At 38.2% G+C, this 15,882-nt stretch overlaps 1 protein-coding gene across 5 annotated transcripts in view; it reads right to left on the bottom strand.

Annotated features, from left to right (window-relative positions):
• lark (RNA-binding protein lark) overlaps positions 1 to 15,447 on the bottom strand; it is a 104,704-nt gene extending 89,257 nt beyond the window's left edge. For 4 of the 5 annotated variants that reach the window (XM_067138491.2, XM_067138492.2, XM_067138489.2 and 1 more), the window contains exon 1: positions 15,301 to 15,447. The gene's annotated coding sequence lies outside the window, so the exon portion shown is untranslated. The remainder of the gene's footprint in view (positions 1 to 15,300) is intronic. The other variant, XM_067138490.2, reaches the window with a different exon arrangement.
• Positions 15,448 to 15,882: the final 435 nt, after the last annotated feature.

Raw genomic sequence — 15,882 nt, forward strand, 5'->3', positions numbered from 1 at the left:
CTTATATTTTACAAGACATAACAATAAAATTATGTCTAAGTTACAACATATTTGTCTAAAATCGAAGTCATAATATTTTATTGACGAAACTTATCAGGTGAACATATTTTAAAATTATTTACAAATCTTTTGAGATCTGGCTAATTGTATTGATTCAATGTTGCTTGACTTGTATGATTGTCGTTGAAACTTCGTTAACTATATTAACAATTTTCTACAGTTGATAATTGCCTATGTTATGAACATTTAACTTGTTCTCGATGTTGCTGGAGTAACATTTGTACAAAATGTATTGGCATTAATCTTATGTTGTCAATACGAGAGTAATGTTTATGAACAAACTTGTTTGTGAATAAAAACTTTCTAATGTGAGGTAGAATTTGAATGGTTCTCGTACGTTCCAAATTGGGCTTGTTGGTATATCTGTAATGAAAGATTTTAAAAAATATGTTTATGGTTTTGATTATAATTCGGTATAAATTTCTTATCAAAAGAATTGTCACTTTTCTTTCTGCTGCGTAATTGTCTAGTGTTACTCCTAGCCTCTTGAGAACTACGTGTTCTGTTTGCACTCCTTGTATTATATGAGTGTGGATGAGTTTACGTTTTGGCGGGGAGTGGGAAAGGGAAGTGAAGGTAGGCAGTGCACTGATAGCTGCAGTAAATTGTGGTGAGGACTGCCTAGAAGTAAGGTCGAGGAGTTGAGTTTGTTTGCGTCAATAAGCCATTAACTTTTGTCGGATTAAAACACTTATACAATTTAAATTTATCATATTTAAGCATTTGTATTAATTCCAGTAATTGTACTAAGATGGGTTCTTTATTTCAATTTCGTCATTTAGGTTTTTATTTTTGTTGTATTGTTGATCTAAATGAATGTATACGTTTTTCAATTCCGTCATTTTTTCCTTTTTCTACTCTTCTTAAAATTCTTAGATCCCTTTCAATAGTTATAAAACTGTCCAGTTTCTTGCATGTATGCTCCCATTGCAGAATATTTCTTGTGTTTCGCTGCATTTACATGTTCAAGATATCGAATCGTAAAGCTCCGGCCAGTTTGGCCAACATATGAAAAATTGCACTCTGCACATGCAAACCTTATATTCCAGATCCTTGATATTGATTACTATTTATATTAACTTTACTGTGATTGAAGAAAATATTTTGGTTCGTGTTTTGGGTTTTGAAGGCAATGTTAATATCTCGTTTTTTGATGGTATTAGTGATTTGGTATATAGCTGGATTAGCAAACGTAAAAGTTGCAAATTTGGATTTCTTATTTTTATCTGGTATGAGATGTGGGGCCAATTTTATTTTCACCTTAATGATCTTGTTAACCATCTCTATTTTAGAACCATTATAAAGTGCCAGGTCCTGTATGAAATTAAGTTCTTACTTTAAACTCTTACTTGTTAATGGAATTTTTAGGGCTCTATAAACCAAACTCAAAAATGATGCCTGTTTGTGAGAATGGGGTGGAGTGACTCGTTTTTAATCTTTATTGGAGTAAACGTCGGTTTTCTATAAATCTGGAAATACCATTTATTTCCTGCTCTCTTTACATTTATATCTAGAAAACTTAGTAAATTGTTACTTTCATCTTCATTAGTGAATTTTATGTTACTGTCTACTTTATTTAAAAATCTCAAAAGGTTTTTAAAATAATTTTAAAGGATGTTCACCAGAAGAGTTTTGTCAATAAAATTTTATGACTTAGATAGATTTTAGACAAATATGTTTGAACATTTTGTTATATGACTTGTAAAATATTATAAGATTTGTCAATCAGGTTTACAAGCACAATTTAATCCAACAGAATAGATTCACGATCTTTTATAACGTTAAGTAAATTATAACTAGCTGATGATTCTCACAAAAGAAAAAAGCGAAACATGCACCATATTAACAACTCAATAAATATGCAAGTTTTATTACGCTATCATGATGAATATAAGAACCAAGTGTGATGACTCATCGAGTTCAGGCGCGCCCCGCGAGGCAGCGCTAGAGTTTGGTAGCTCCACAATACCTATCAGCTGGTCTTAGGAATGGTGACACAGGAAACGTATTACTCCGTAACTAATAAGTATATACACTGTCTTTTATAAAAAAAATGAGAGATTACAATTAACATACCACGGCAGAGAACAATGGAAAAATATCATACACGGAAATAAGAGCTACGACTTTCATCACATATTGCGAAAAGCACAAGTTACTCGAGTGTACAAATGACAAAACTCCCAGCATATTAAAAAAACACCCATGAACTATTTAATACTCTACTTACCATCTCAGTTTGTCGGTTACTGGACTTTCGAAAGCTTGCATGAAGATTTGGCGGATGTTCGAGATTGTAAATCTCGCCGGATTTCTTTCACTCTGAAGAAAAATCGGCACTTCAGATAATGATAAGCAAGGCTGGGGATTATATCCATAACATGTTGAAGACAACAGCCAGCACCTGAAGGATCAACTGAAATTTTGTCTATAGAATCGATAAAATCAAAAAATATTTCGCTCCACGTCGATTTTGAGTTCAGTTTTTCACTAAATACTTTCTCGGCCTGGAAAAGAATGTCACATATACTTTTCGAAGGGCGCGTTAAAAACACTTCATTATTGCTTGAACCGTAGTCTTTTATTTCGGAGAGAACTGAAAATGTACTATGATTATTATCACGTAGAGATTGGGCACAGGGCGAACACTTAATAAAGAGTGCTTAACAACGTACCCAGCCAAATGGTACAATAAACACTTCTCAATCGAAGAGTTTCGAACTGTGTATTTCTAACCTGTTTCTCCAATAAATTAATTCTCGATTTTGCTGAGTTTAGACTGGATCTAGCTCGAATTAAATTTCGATTAGCATTTTTAGGCGCCTTTTGAGCGATAATATTGTCTTTTTGGCATCAGAAAGCACACTAGAATAACCCAAATTTTGATCAACATTAGACTGACCTTTTAATTCTCTATTTGCTGCTACACTCCCGTCTTTCTTCTTGTCCCAGTGGTGTCTAGATTTTTTTTTCCTGTTGGGAGTTTCACGGGACTTAATCTCACTTGAAAGGTATTTCGGGAAATTAGGGAAAATGTGAGGCACTGCTCCTGGACGTAATTTCCATCTCTCACGAGGCATAACCACTTTTTCACCATTCACTATAAAGTTATCTGATTTTACTCTCAAATCAGAGAAATGAACTTGACAAATTCTACTATTACGCGTTAACACAGTATCCTTTCGTAGAAAAGCTCTGGCCCATTTTTCAAATTTATTTCTATCCTTCGGTGGTGAAAATAATTTTATACCATTAACTACTCTACCATAGCCTGACTTACAGCCAGGCACAAAATAGTACGGCATGTTGAACTATTAATTTAATTAGGCCGCATAACACACGTGCTTTAAGTGCACAACACACAGTGAACTGAGTTTAGGAACTGAAAGCAAAGGAAATTCAACTTGTTGACTTGAAATATCTCGTACGATAACATCTCCCGCACCTTTCCAACACATGGTTTGCCGGTCTATTGAAGTACGTGTTGGACACCGACGTTTGCAGTGCTCGCAGTGGCGGGTACACAAACTATCACGCTATAACAGTTGAGTCATCACACTTGGTTCTTATATTCGTCATGACGCTATTGTATTGAATAGGTGGTATTTAACAAAATTATAAGAATTTGAATCACAAGTAGATCTTCAATGCGGACAAAAAAATGGAATTTATAACCTGCAACATACCACCTAGTCGAGCAGCTCGTCTTCTTTCTCCCAATTCTTCCCAGCCCAAACTTAACATTTTTCTAATGCTACTCTTTTGTTGCAAATCACCCAGAACAAATCAAGCTGCTTTCTTAGGATTTTTTCCAGTTCTTGAATCAGGTAATCCTGGCGAGGGTACCATACACTGGAACCATACTCTAGTTGGGGTCTTACCAGAGACTAATATGCCCTCTCCCTAACATCCTTACTACAACCCCTAAACACCCCCATAACCATGTGCAGAGATCTGTACCCTTTATTTACAATCCCATTTGTGTGATTACCCCAATGAAGATCTTTCCGTATATTAACCCTTTCAGCCCCAGGTCGCACATTTGTGCGAGCTTAGTTTTATTTTTCTAACTACTAAACTATGTCACTTCTGTGCTTCGAGCCGCACTACGATTGTGCGGGTTCCACGCTACATCATTCAACTATTTTTCGTTTCAGTCTACCTGTCTCCAGGAAGCAGCAGTGACTGGTAAACAATTGTGTTAAAAACTGACCATGTGCTCTCAAGGTAAGTGCTTTATATTTTAAAAAATACGTTTTTGGGCTATGTTTGGGAATGTGTCACTTGTAGACATTACAGTTATTGATTTTATGACCATTAGTTAGTTGTAAATACAATAATATTAATTTATACTTGCATCAAATTTCAAGTAGCACAATTGTAGCAGTCAGGCATTGCTTCAGATCGGTGGGCATTCTAACCTCAAATTGAAATATTACTTTGTAAGCAGTATTTTTGAATTAATTCATATTTATAGAATAACTGTACAATATTTATGCCCAATTCCATATTATTTACGCTTACAGGTGTATCTGAGGACCGGATATTACATTGTTTGGACAACTCTGATATTAGTGATTTGTCAAGCGATGAAGATGACTGGACAACCACGGGATCAACATTTGGTCATGAATATGTGCGTTCTGACAATGGAAAGATTCCCTAAGAGTTGTTGTTGCTTCTACTTGTGCCAGGATTGAACCCCTAGCCAAGGTAAGGTGGTCGAAAAATGAAGACAAATATATTGAAGTCGACTGCCTTTTTTTTGATTAAGTATTACAATGAGCACGTGGGGAGAGTAGATATTTGCAATCAACGAGATAGAATTCAAAATATTAAAATCAGAAGTGCTAAATACAGAACCGTTAGTACAGAACTTACAGAAAGCAGGACTGAGATGGTTCGTACATGTAAAACGAATGGGAAAGGTAGGGGGTGTCAAGAAGGGAATTGGAAAGAAGTTAAGGGAAAGAGACCATTTGGAAGACCGAGAAGAAGGTGAATGTATCAGATTTGGAAGGACATTAGAGAAGCTGGATTGGATGTGGCAGAAGTAATGGAGCAGGAAAAGTGAAAGGGCAGAAAGGAGTGGAGGAGGCTTGTTAACCACACCCAGGTGACTGGAGTGGTACATTGATGATGATGAATTAAAATGCTACCGAGCATGGTTCAGGACAAAGAAATGGACCTTGAAATGATTCTCCACTTTCTGGATATGAGCATTGTTAATAGTTGGCTACAGTACCGGGAGGATTGCCGAGCGAACAAAGTTCCCAAAACTAAGATTCTCGATCTTCTCATTTTCGAATGACAGTGGGGCAAGCATTGGTTGTAACTCCAGACAGAGAGAAGAGAAGATGAGGATGATGAAGTTGAAGACAAACCTGCAAGGAGACGAAGATCTTCACGCCATCTCCTAAGCCTGTCTACGAAAAGAGGTGACAGGTACAACCACTGGCCCAATGTTGATAAAATAGCTTTACCACGCTCTTGTCAGTATGAAGCTTGGAAAAGTAGAACCAGAACCCGTTGTATTAAATGTGATTTATATTTGTGCATTTCAAATGATAAACATAAGGTAAAAAGTTGAAGAATGTTGAAAAGATTTTGTGAGAGTTTGTGTATAAGTGGGTGGGGGGGGGTAATAGTCACCACTGCTGCATATTTTTAGTGTAAGTTTTGATTTTTAATAATTTCTATACTTGTGAATAATGTTATTGCTTGTATTTTGACTGTGAAGTTTGTAAATATGATGTAACACCTAACTAGGCTAAGCAGGTTCAGTAGTATTAAATAAAGCCTAACCAGCACAAACATGCTAGTCAAGTTTTGAAAAAATTATCAATTTTGGAATTTTTAAAATATTTTTCCGTGATTCTGCATGTCAAACAATGGGTATAAACATGCATTGCACAGAAAAATTCAGAAAAAAAATCTCTCAGGGCTGAAAGGGTTAACACCTAGATACTTACAATGATACCCAAAAGGAACTTTCACCCCATCAACGCAGTAATTAAAACAGAGGACTTTTCCTATTTGTGAAACTCACAACCTGACTTTTAACCCCATTTTTCAACATACTGTTGCCTGCTGTCCATTTCACAACATTATCGAGGCCATGTTGTAGTTGCTCACAATCTTGAAACTTATTTATTACTCTATACAGAATATCATCTGCAAAAAGCCTTACCTTTGATTCCACTTGTTTACTCATATCATTTATATATATAAGAAAACAAAGGTCCAATATTACTGCCCTGAGGAATGCCCCTCTTAATTATTACAGGGTCAGATAAAGCTTTTCTACTCCAATTCTCTGAGATCTATTTTCTAGAAATATAGCAATCCATTTAGACACTTGTCTAGTCCAATTGCACTCATTTTTGCCAGTACCTAGTCTCCCATAATCCACCCTATCAAATGCTTTAGACAGATCAATCGCAATACTGTTCATTTGACCTCCTGAATCCAAGACATCTGCTATATCTTACTGGAATCCTACAAGTTGAGCTTCAGAGGAAGGGGAAGGAGGCAGCCCTAAAGAAGTCATGAACTCCCCACCTATATCCACCCCTAAAAGGAAACAAAGTGTCTGAGGAATACGAGAGTGAAGAGGCGAGAAATTTCAGTAACACTGAACTTCAGCGCTTGGTGCAACTAAAGTTAAAATCTCAAATTGTAGAATAACAAACTTTTATTTTTTCACAGTATAACTTGTTTTGCTAACATGTTTTATTTTTGGTAGTGAACAATAAGCAAGAGTGACACTGGTACTTGCTGCAATTCAAACACCTTGATATATTTATCTCTGCCAATTCATTTTGCCTAGCTTCACCATTCCACCTGATATTTGCAGCAGCTGCCATGCCATCCCCATTTCCATCTTCTAACCTTACATTGCCACTTATACTCCGTACGGCCTTACTTCTAAATTGACGTTTCGCAAAACAAATGATCATCACCTTTTCCTCTGTTGCCAGCACGCTAAGCCCGCGAGAACAGCTGATGTAATACGACCACGGTAAACAGCCCTTGTAAAATGTAATAGCGTACTCAGAAAAACTAATGAATATGGATTGAAAGCAAATTCACAAAAACTACACTTACTAACAACATCTGACACTAATAAGAGTATATATTATTAAGAATAAAAGAGAATGAGGAAATAAAACATCACTCACTGCTAATGGCTGGCACAGGAATGACGTTATGGCCTACAAAGGGAACACTCCACTGGTCTCGGTCACTAGACCCCTCCAACAATATGAAAAACACACTAATTTCTGAAGGAAAATGCGAAAGATCGCGAGCGTACCAAATACCATACACGCTGAGCGAGACAGGTTAACCACGTGGCGAATGTAAATATTAGAGTTGGCACCTGGGTTTCGAGATCGTGCTCTGTTGATATAAATCGATGAGAATGGCAGATTGGGATTGGTTGGATGCCCATGCTTCAGCGCATAACCACCAGACAGAGCCAAAACCTGCCAAAACATCAATTTAGAAGTAGAGCCATGCGGAGTATAATGGTTGTAGTTCAGGATCCTCATCCTGTAAGTACTTAACAATACTGTGCAACACACGGCAACAAATAAGTTTTGGCACTTTGTTTAAAGATAGGTGTACTCTGTGCTGAAGAATTGGGAAACGTTTTAGTTGCCCAAAACATCATTCGACCACAATTCTTTCTTTGGTAATGCTCGTGTTATAAGCAATTTCTTGAGGTGTTTGTGGATTTCTGAACGGTATCATAAGCCATGGTGCAACACACAGCCACTATCCGCTAACAGTAATGCATTTACCCTATTCAGACTTACTGTTGTCTGGACAGCTAAATTTCTCCAGACTCATGAATCATGCACAGATCCAGGCCATGATGCATCGACACTGGTGAAAACTTCCTTGGCAATGCACGTTCATAACCTTTCCCATTTATATGTTCATCACCATAATGTGTAGACTTAATTCCAACATGAGTGCAGTCAAGAGCAACTATTCCTGCTGGAAAGTAGTACTTTTCCTGCCACTCTTCTTTTGCAACCTCAAATTCCATATCTGTTTCAGGAAATTCTATCCACACTACAGCTTTAGCCATGATGCAGTCCATAACCTCAAGATTTTTAGACACAGTTGTTTGATGGATTCCAAGATCTTCTATGCCACATTGAAATCCTGTGTCACCTACCAATCTGAAAAATGCTTCTCTTCTTGTCCGTTTCACCATCTTTGGGGTACGATAGATCTATCAATGGTTAGTGAGTCGTGTTTTCCTGTCCTCCCAGTACTTTTTCATTCTTTCAGATCTTGCCTTCCTCTCCTCTTCAGAAATTCTGAATAGTCGTTTGGGCTTTTAATTTAACTATGTTTCTAACAGCACCACCTCTTGTTTCCAGTTACTCTGGTCCAAATAAGTATTGGTTTAACCAGTCCACATTAACTTTTGAAAAACGATATAGACTTTTAAAGTTATTAGAGTTCACATGTTCACTTCTCTCCTTGTAAATTTTTCCACGAGGCACTACATTATTAATAAACTCAGCCATGTTGTTTCTCCTCGGAAGCTAAAAAATGGTATATACTGAAGCTTGAGACAACGATCAGCTATACTCAAAACAATGTGAGTATTGTACGTGCACTTTTTAGTGCTAGATTTTCGTACTCGATTGAGGAGTAAGAAGGGAGCACTGCCGGTTCCGGTAGTACTGCCAACTGAATGGAAATGAAATCTGAATTGAATCGATAATATGAACGATTGATATGAATTTTCTAAACCTTGATTATCTTACGCCAACAACTGTGTCATACACACAATATATAATACTATATAACATTTCCCGATGCGAAACGTGTTCCTGACATTAATTCTATAGTTTGACTTTGCTGTGTAAACAACAGTACGAGTACTTAACGTGTACGCCAGATGTCGCACAGCGATAAGCGATTCTTAGTTTGTGTTTCAAAGGTTGCCAATACGAATCTCTAAGATAACCGAAGTCAACCAATTCAGTACTAGGGTGTAAATCTATCGCTAAAAAGTGCGCAGATAACATATACTCAACAGTCTGGGAAAGTACTCCCTTTTATTCATACAACATATGAGAATCTACTCTCAGGCTCTTAGGAAGGCGAGTATATACTACACCATCTCAATAACACTAGTATATACCAAATACAGTAGACAATACTGGACACTTACGGATTTAGCCTTGTTAAAATGGGAGACAAGGCGACAGTGGCGCTCCTAGTGACTTGACCTAAAAAGTCGCGCTAACTTCAAATATCAATGGAAATGCATATACGAAAATGGATAAATAAATTACGTCTAGAAAGAAAGTATTATTGAGGCATTAACTTCGAAGTTGCTAAAGCAATTCTGGATAAATGAGTGAAGAATTATTTAAAAGGTTATTATTTAAAGACTGAAATTAGACACATAAACAAGATGTGAAATGGACTGCTGTGAAATGGCTAGATCTTTCATTTATGCATTACTTTTTTTGCTTTAGCATTCCTGCCTGAACTTTTACGGTTAGATTCGTCTTTTTTCTCATTTAAAAAACATTGTATCATCACATTAAGACACTTGTCAATTTAAAAAAATTGGCATATTCCTTACACACATGATGCAATGAATTAACATTTAAAGGCTGGACAATTTTCCTCTTAACATGAAGCTACTAAACAAAAGAAAATCTATAAAATCCTGGCTTTAATCTTTTTTTTTGCTAGTTGCTTTACGTCGCACCGACACAGATAGGTCTTATGGCGACGATGGGACAGGGAAGGGCTAGGAGTGGGAAGGAAGCGGCCGTGGCCTTAATTAAGGTACAGCCCCAGCATTTGCCTGGTGTGAAAATGGGAAACCACGGAAAACCATTTTCAGGGCTGCCAACAGTGGGGTTCGAACCTACTATCTCCCGAATACTGGATACTGGCCGCACTTAAGCAACTGCAGCTATCGAGCTCGGTGGCTTTAATCTGAGAAGAGGGATAAAAGAAAGAAAAGTATGAAAATGTTGTCGATAGCGATGCTTGGAGGAATATTTATGTACAAGAGTAAAAATGTAACATACCCTTGGCTGTATAGTCGAGGATTTTTAAAGTCGTCGGCCTGAAACGATCTGAACAGATCTTATAATTCTTATATGAGCATAACGTTCACCTTATCCAAATCACTTCTGTGAAATCCCACAGATCACACCTACAACACCACCACATCGGTATTGAAGGTTAACTGCTGCACTGTACAATAAAATATGTGTATTATATTTTAAGCCAGTTAAAATATGGGTCGAGCAGGTCAGAAGATTATGAAGTACGATAAAAATCTCTGTCACTGGAAGAATATATATGCAAACAATATTACTTACATTTTCTTGTCACGAGGGTAGCGAAAGAAAGACCGCGCATTCTTCTCTACTTCTTAGTTAATGCAGCCAAACACAGCACATACCTTGCCCCTCATGTTGAGAGGAGATATCAAGGAATGACATACGCTACTATTTATGTCAACTGAAAACGCATAAATAACACCAAAAACTTCATAAATGCACGTGCTCTTATGGCAGAATCAGTGGTTCTCAGGTCTACCCGCTAGAGAGAGAGAGCTCTAATAGCTGTCCCTTGATATCTCGCTCAGCATCGCGTATTTTCTCTACTGTATTTGTATATTGGGCCTACTCAGCTAGTGAGTACATTCTCATTCTTATGAAGTGGAGTATATACTCAAATTGCTGGAATTTCTTATGGCAAAATTTACACTTCGCAGCCACATGTTTGTAACATTATAAGTAGAAATTAATGAAATCTTACTTGGAATGAGTGTCAGGAGAGATGTGTTCACTGTGATGTTCAGGAACCCACCATCCCACCCCAAGAAGTATGTGTACTTTTATTACCTAATGGAAGAGCATTACATGCCATTTTCTACTGCTGAACTAGCTATAATTCCCATCAGCCAACATAAAGTAGCATGTGACATCATTCCAGTCAATCATGATTAGATCCTGCTACCAACTCTCCCAGAATAAAACCACAAACAAATGCAGTAGCCCACATGAAATGCTCTATCGCCCTAGGCCAAAGACAACACGCTGTTTCATCCTAGGACAACCTCTGTCAGGAAAAAGGTATGGAAAGAACTTATAATTCACCTTTCCACCACTAGCCTGCATAAAATGCGCTGATGTTGCCCCCCAGCCTCTATCCTAACCTATCCAGAACAATGGTCTTGAACCAAATCAAACAAACGGTCATGCCCAATCCCTAACACTAACCAGTCCAGGCCAATGGAGTTTCCACCCCAGGCCGGCAAAAGTTCAGAATAGCTTACATTTTCCAGCGCCACGCATCCAGGCGCGATTGCACGGTCATTTGTTTCTCTCTCGCTCGCTTCTCACAAAGGACTAGATCGTGCGGTGGACAGAGCTGCCAACTATTCATATAAGGAACTAGTCCTAGTGCAGCGGCGCTACTTTTATTTACGAATCTCGTTACAGTAGATTAGCGACAAAGCCATTGGTCTAGATTGGTTAGACCATTGGTCTGGATCAAGCAAAGGGGGTCTGGGGACGTAAGCCCCCAGGTTAAAAGCCGTGAAGCGGCCCCAGGCCTCTAGTATCCGACACATCCATTGGTCTGGATTGGTTAGGGTAGGTTAATGACAAAGCCATTGGTCTGGTTGTGTATTTCTTGTGCACAAGTTGGTAACTGAATTCACTTACTTCATTGCTAGGAGTGACGTCATATCCCATAGTTAGGCATAGATATCAAGGATAATTTAATAAAAAACCACCTATTCAATACTTTCCACTTTTATCAATCAATTTTTTGTGGTCGAAATTTGAATTTGCGTTTATTTCTTCCGCTATTTTTGGTAGTTTCTTTTTTACCTCAAATCTGGTATCATTTTGTGTTTCTAAAGGGAGTTTAGAAATGTTAGCCTCGATCTCAGCTATTGTACTGATAATATCCGTTTCTTTTTTCTTGCTAGGCCAGTTATGTTTTAAGCCTTTATTCAAGACCCCATTTCTTCTTCAGAGAACTGTACATCTGTCAAATTAACTACTGTGGGTGTATTGTTCTGTGAGGGAGCCGGAGAGTTGTTACTTGTAATATCCCATAGTGTCTCACCCTATGGAAATGCTGGTACGTACTTAGGCGATGGACTATGGCGCGTGATAATTTGTATTAGGTTATAAAAGCAAAATTACTTCGGGGGGATGGCGGGTGGGTTCTTAACTGTCGCAGTGAACACATCACTCCTCCACAAGGTATTCCACTCAAGATTTCCAACATATTACATCCTTATAATGCTATAAAAGTAATGCAAGTCTTGCTGAATTTCTACCCTCCCCAAGAGGCGACCAAAACGGGCCCCACAGGCTTTTAATTTGGGAGTGTGGGTTGGCGACCACAGGGCCCTGAGCCAAGTCCTGTCATTGCTTCCACTTGTACCAGGCTCTTCACTTTCATCCATCCTATCTGACCACCCTTGGTCAACTCTTCTTTTCTGACCCAACGGTATGAGATTGCGAGGCCTTGCTAGGGAGTCTCATTTTCACACCATTTGTCTTTCTTTGGTTGATATCTTCAATTTTTTTAAGCGCCCGATCCCTTCCATTTTTTCTCTGATTAGTGTTATATAGAGGATGGTTGCCCAGTTGTACTTCCTCTTACAACAATAATCGCCACCACCACTGCCCCCGTTATCACTGGCCTTGTCCAGGCCCTACACTAACCAGTTCAGACCAATGGTCTTGAACAGGTTTTGCAGATCTAACCTGGGGGCTTAGTTCATAAGTAAATAGATTAGCACCGTACAACTACGTCCTCCGCGCCTGGCGGCTTAGTTCATAAGTAAACAGGTCTACACCGTACAACTACGTCCTCCGCGCGAAGTAAACGAAGGACAGTCGTTCCGCGCGCATTTGTATGAGGTGAAAGTTTTGTACCAAGGGAGCAACTATTCATTTTCTTATTGCTCACATCTGAATCACCTCCATCCGCTGGGTAAAGCGGCACTAAAATGTTCCCAGTCGCTAAGGGACAATGATCTTTAAAGGACTGCAGTAAATTAGAGAATAAGTTGTGGCAGATTCCTGGGCTGCACACAATATGAGTTACATAAAATAAGGATTAAAGTATTTGCCTTTACGTGTGCGATAGTTAATGATCATTACTTCTCGCAGCCCACTACTCGCTACATTCAGCTGCGCGCGGAACGGCTGCCGTTTGTTTACACGCTAAACATCGCTATGAACTCATCTCTCCTCTAAAAGGGATTCCAAGTAAGATTTGCATTATTTTCACTTCCTTATGTTATAAAAGTTGGGCTGCGGGATGTACAGTTATACCTTAGTCAATGTTCTGAAATATGTCTGCTTCGATTAGATGCTGCGGATGACAATACTAGTCTAAGAATTTGCTCAGCATTGAGAGACTTGGGCCTAGTTGAAGTGTGAATTATGAAATACATTTTCAACACTGATGACCTAAAACTACAGGCGTGGTGCTATGTTGCATTACTAGCACCCAGAAGGAGGTTTTGAACCACATTTCCACCGATTAACATAACCATGGGCTGAAGATCTCTCTAACTACAAAAAGACTCTCGTACTTTTCTTGCTATAGCTGGGCCCACGACAGTTGAAGTCTGACATTTAGCGCCACTGGCGAGAGGTTGACTAACGCTGCTTGAAAACAATCTGTTGCTATGACGATAACCGAGATGCCACATTTAAGGAAGCTTCATCTTAGTCACTTTTGTGATTATTCGTAGTACTGTGTTAACTGTGTTAGTTGTTGCTGGTTTATGTTATATTTTTAAGTGTTTGTTTCCTGAATATTATCTTCATTGTTAGTTTTTTATTCAAGTTAGTGGCTAGTTGTAGAGTTCTATTCTCTACTTATAACATGTGCATTTTTTGAGGTTATTGTCGGTTTAGTGAATACGAACAGTCATACTGTATGAAAGGGCGATATGCCGCAGATTGAGCTAACTACAACAACGCAGCGTACTTCGTAGTTACTGCTTTCGCCGCTCAAATGTCAGATATGATCTCTCGTGGGCTCAACTACAGAAGAAGTCTAATAATTGCAAGCACTCTGCACTTTTGACAAGATCAAAGTAAATAGGGAAATTACTATCCAGAACAGTAAATACACCACCAACCAGGTTTGAAATCAATCTTGCAACAGATCTGCCCAAGCATTCGTACTAACAAATGAGGCACAATCAATCATTACATAAAGGACTGCTACAACAAAGCAGTACTAGGGAAACAACTTTTAAATTAAAATTCCCCACCCCGAATTTCGAACGGGATGTTAATTTAAGAAATATTATTTTTGCTAGTGGCTTTACGTCACACAGACACAGATAGGTCTTATGGCGACGATGGGATGGGAAAGTCCTAGGAGTTGGAAGCGGCCGAGACCTTAGGGGATTCGAACCCACTATCTCCCGGATGCAAGCTCACAGCCGCGCGCCTCTAACCGCACGGCCAACTCGCCCGGTGCATACAATACAAAACTATAAATCTGCATGAAACCCTAGTTCTCTAATGCAAAGAATGATGCATTCAATGCAGTACTACGCATGATCACTCAGCGGGCTACTTCACCCAGTTGCATTCACACTGTCTCAATTTTAGGGTTTAAAGGGACATGGCTATCTAAAATCTAGTACAGCTCAATGAGACTACAATGAAATATATAAATTCCTGAACAACCATTTTAACTTAGCACACAAAATTTCGAACAATAAACTCTAGCATCAAATCCACAAAGCCCGACAAGACTACTCAAAGTAAACCTCAATGGTATATTCAGGTGCTTCTTAGTATTTAGATACACAAGAATACTTTAATGAATCCTTTAATAACCAAATAGGTCTACACCAATGAATGAGATACAGATGAAAAAGCCATATACAGTAAGATACATGTTGAGTCGCAAAACCAGTCTGCACCAAATCGAATTCCAGACATAAAATAAGATCCCAGGGATAAACTCGAAGAAACTACAAATATATGAACCAATAATGAGAAAACAAAATCATAAAAATATCCTACTTGACAATGAATCACTTCGTACTGCAAGGGTATTGACCGAACATCGAAATCATGATCCCTATTATTCCTCGTGAAGGAAAGGGAAAACAAAGCTCCATATTTCAATTGTTAATAGGTAGAATAGATATTAAAATACCCAAAACTGCAGAAGATTATGACTTACCTACTCGTATAAAGAGTAAAATGTGTATTTTCTACAGACACCAAGCACGCTTCCTCTGAAATGGCGTTGTCGAACCGGCTAGAGATAGCGTTATAAAATGGCGATGGCGGAGTGATTTATAAGATTATGCAATAACTATATTTTTTGAAAGAAATAGAAAATGTCCTAATTTAGTTGAATGTATTTATTACAAACGTAATTTATCATAAGCAAATTTATGTAAATTAATTTTTAAATACATCATTACAATCATACTTCAACAGTTTCCCATCTACGAGATATTATCTGATTGGTCAGTTCATGTGTCACTCTCGAGCTTTGCTCTCGAGGGTAATGGCTTCACAACTTGAAATGATGGCGCCGTATAGGTTACTGCACTTCTAAAGGCCCTTTGTAGTTATTTATTGTTATTGTCAATTAGTTTGTCATATTAGATCAGAAATGATATATTGCACGTATGAACTAAATGAAGAAACTGTTTTACACGGCTACTTTTATGATACCTGCAGTATTTTGGCTTTGAATAAGAACGGACTAATTTGTTCTGAAGTCCGGTTTTCACCGAGCCTTGAAAATCTGAAG

Source organism: Anabrus simplex, chromosome 1 (genome assembly GCF_040414725.1).
Source record: "Anabrus simplex isolate iqAnaSimp1 chromosome 1, ASM4041472v1, whole genome shotgun sequence".
NCBI lineage: Eukaryota > Metazoa > Arthropoda > Insecta > Orthoptera > Tettigoniidae > Anabrus > Anabrus simplex.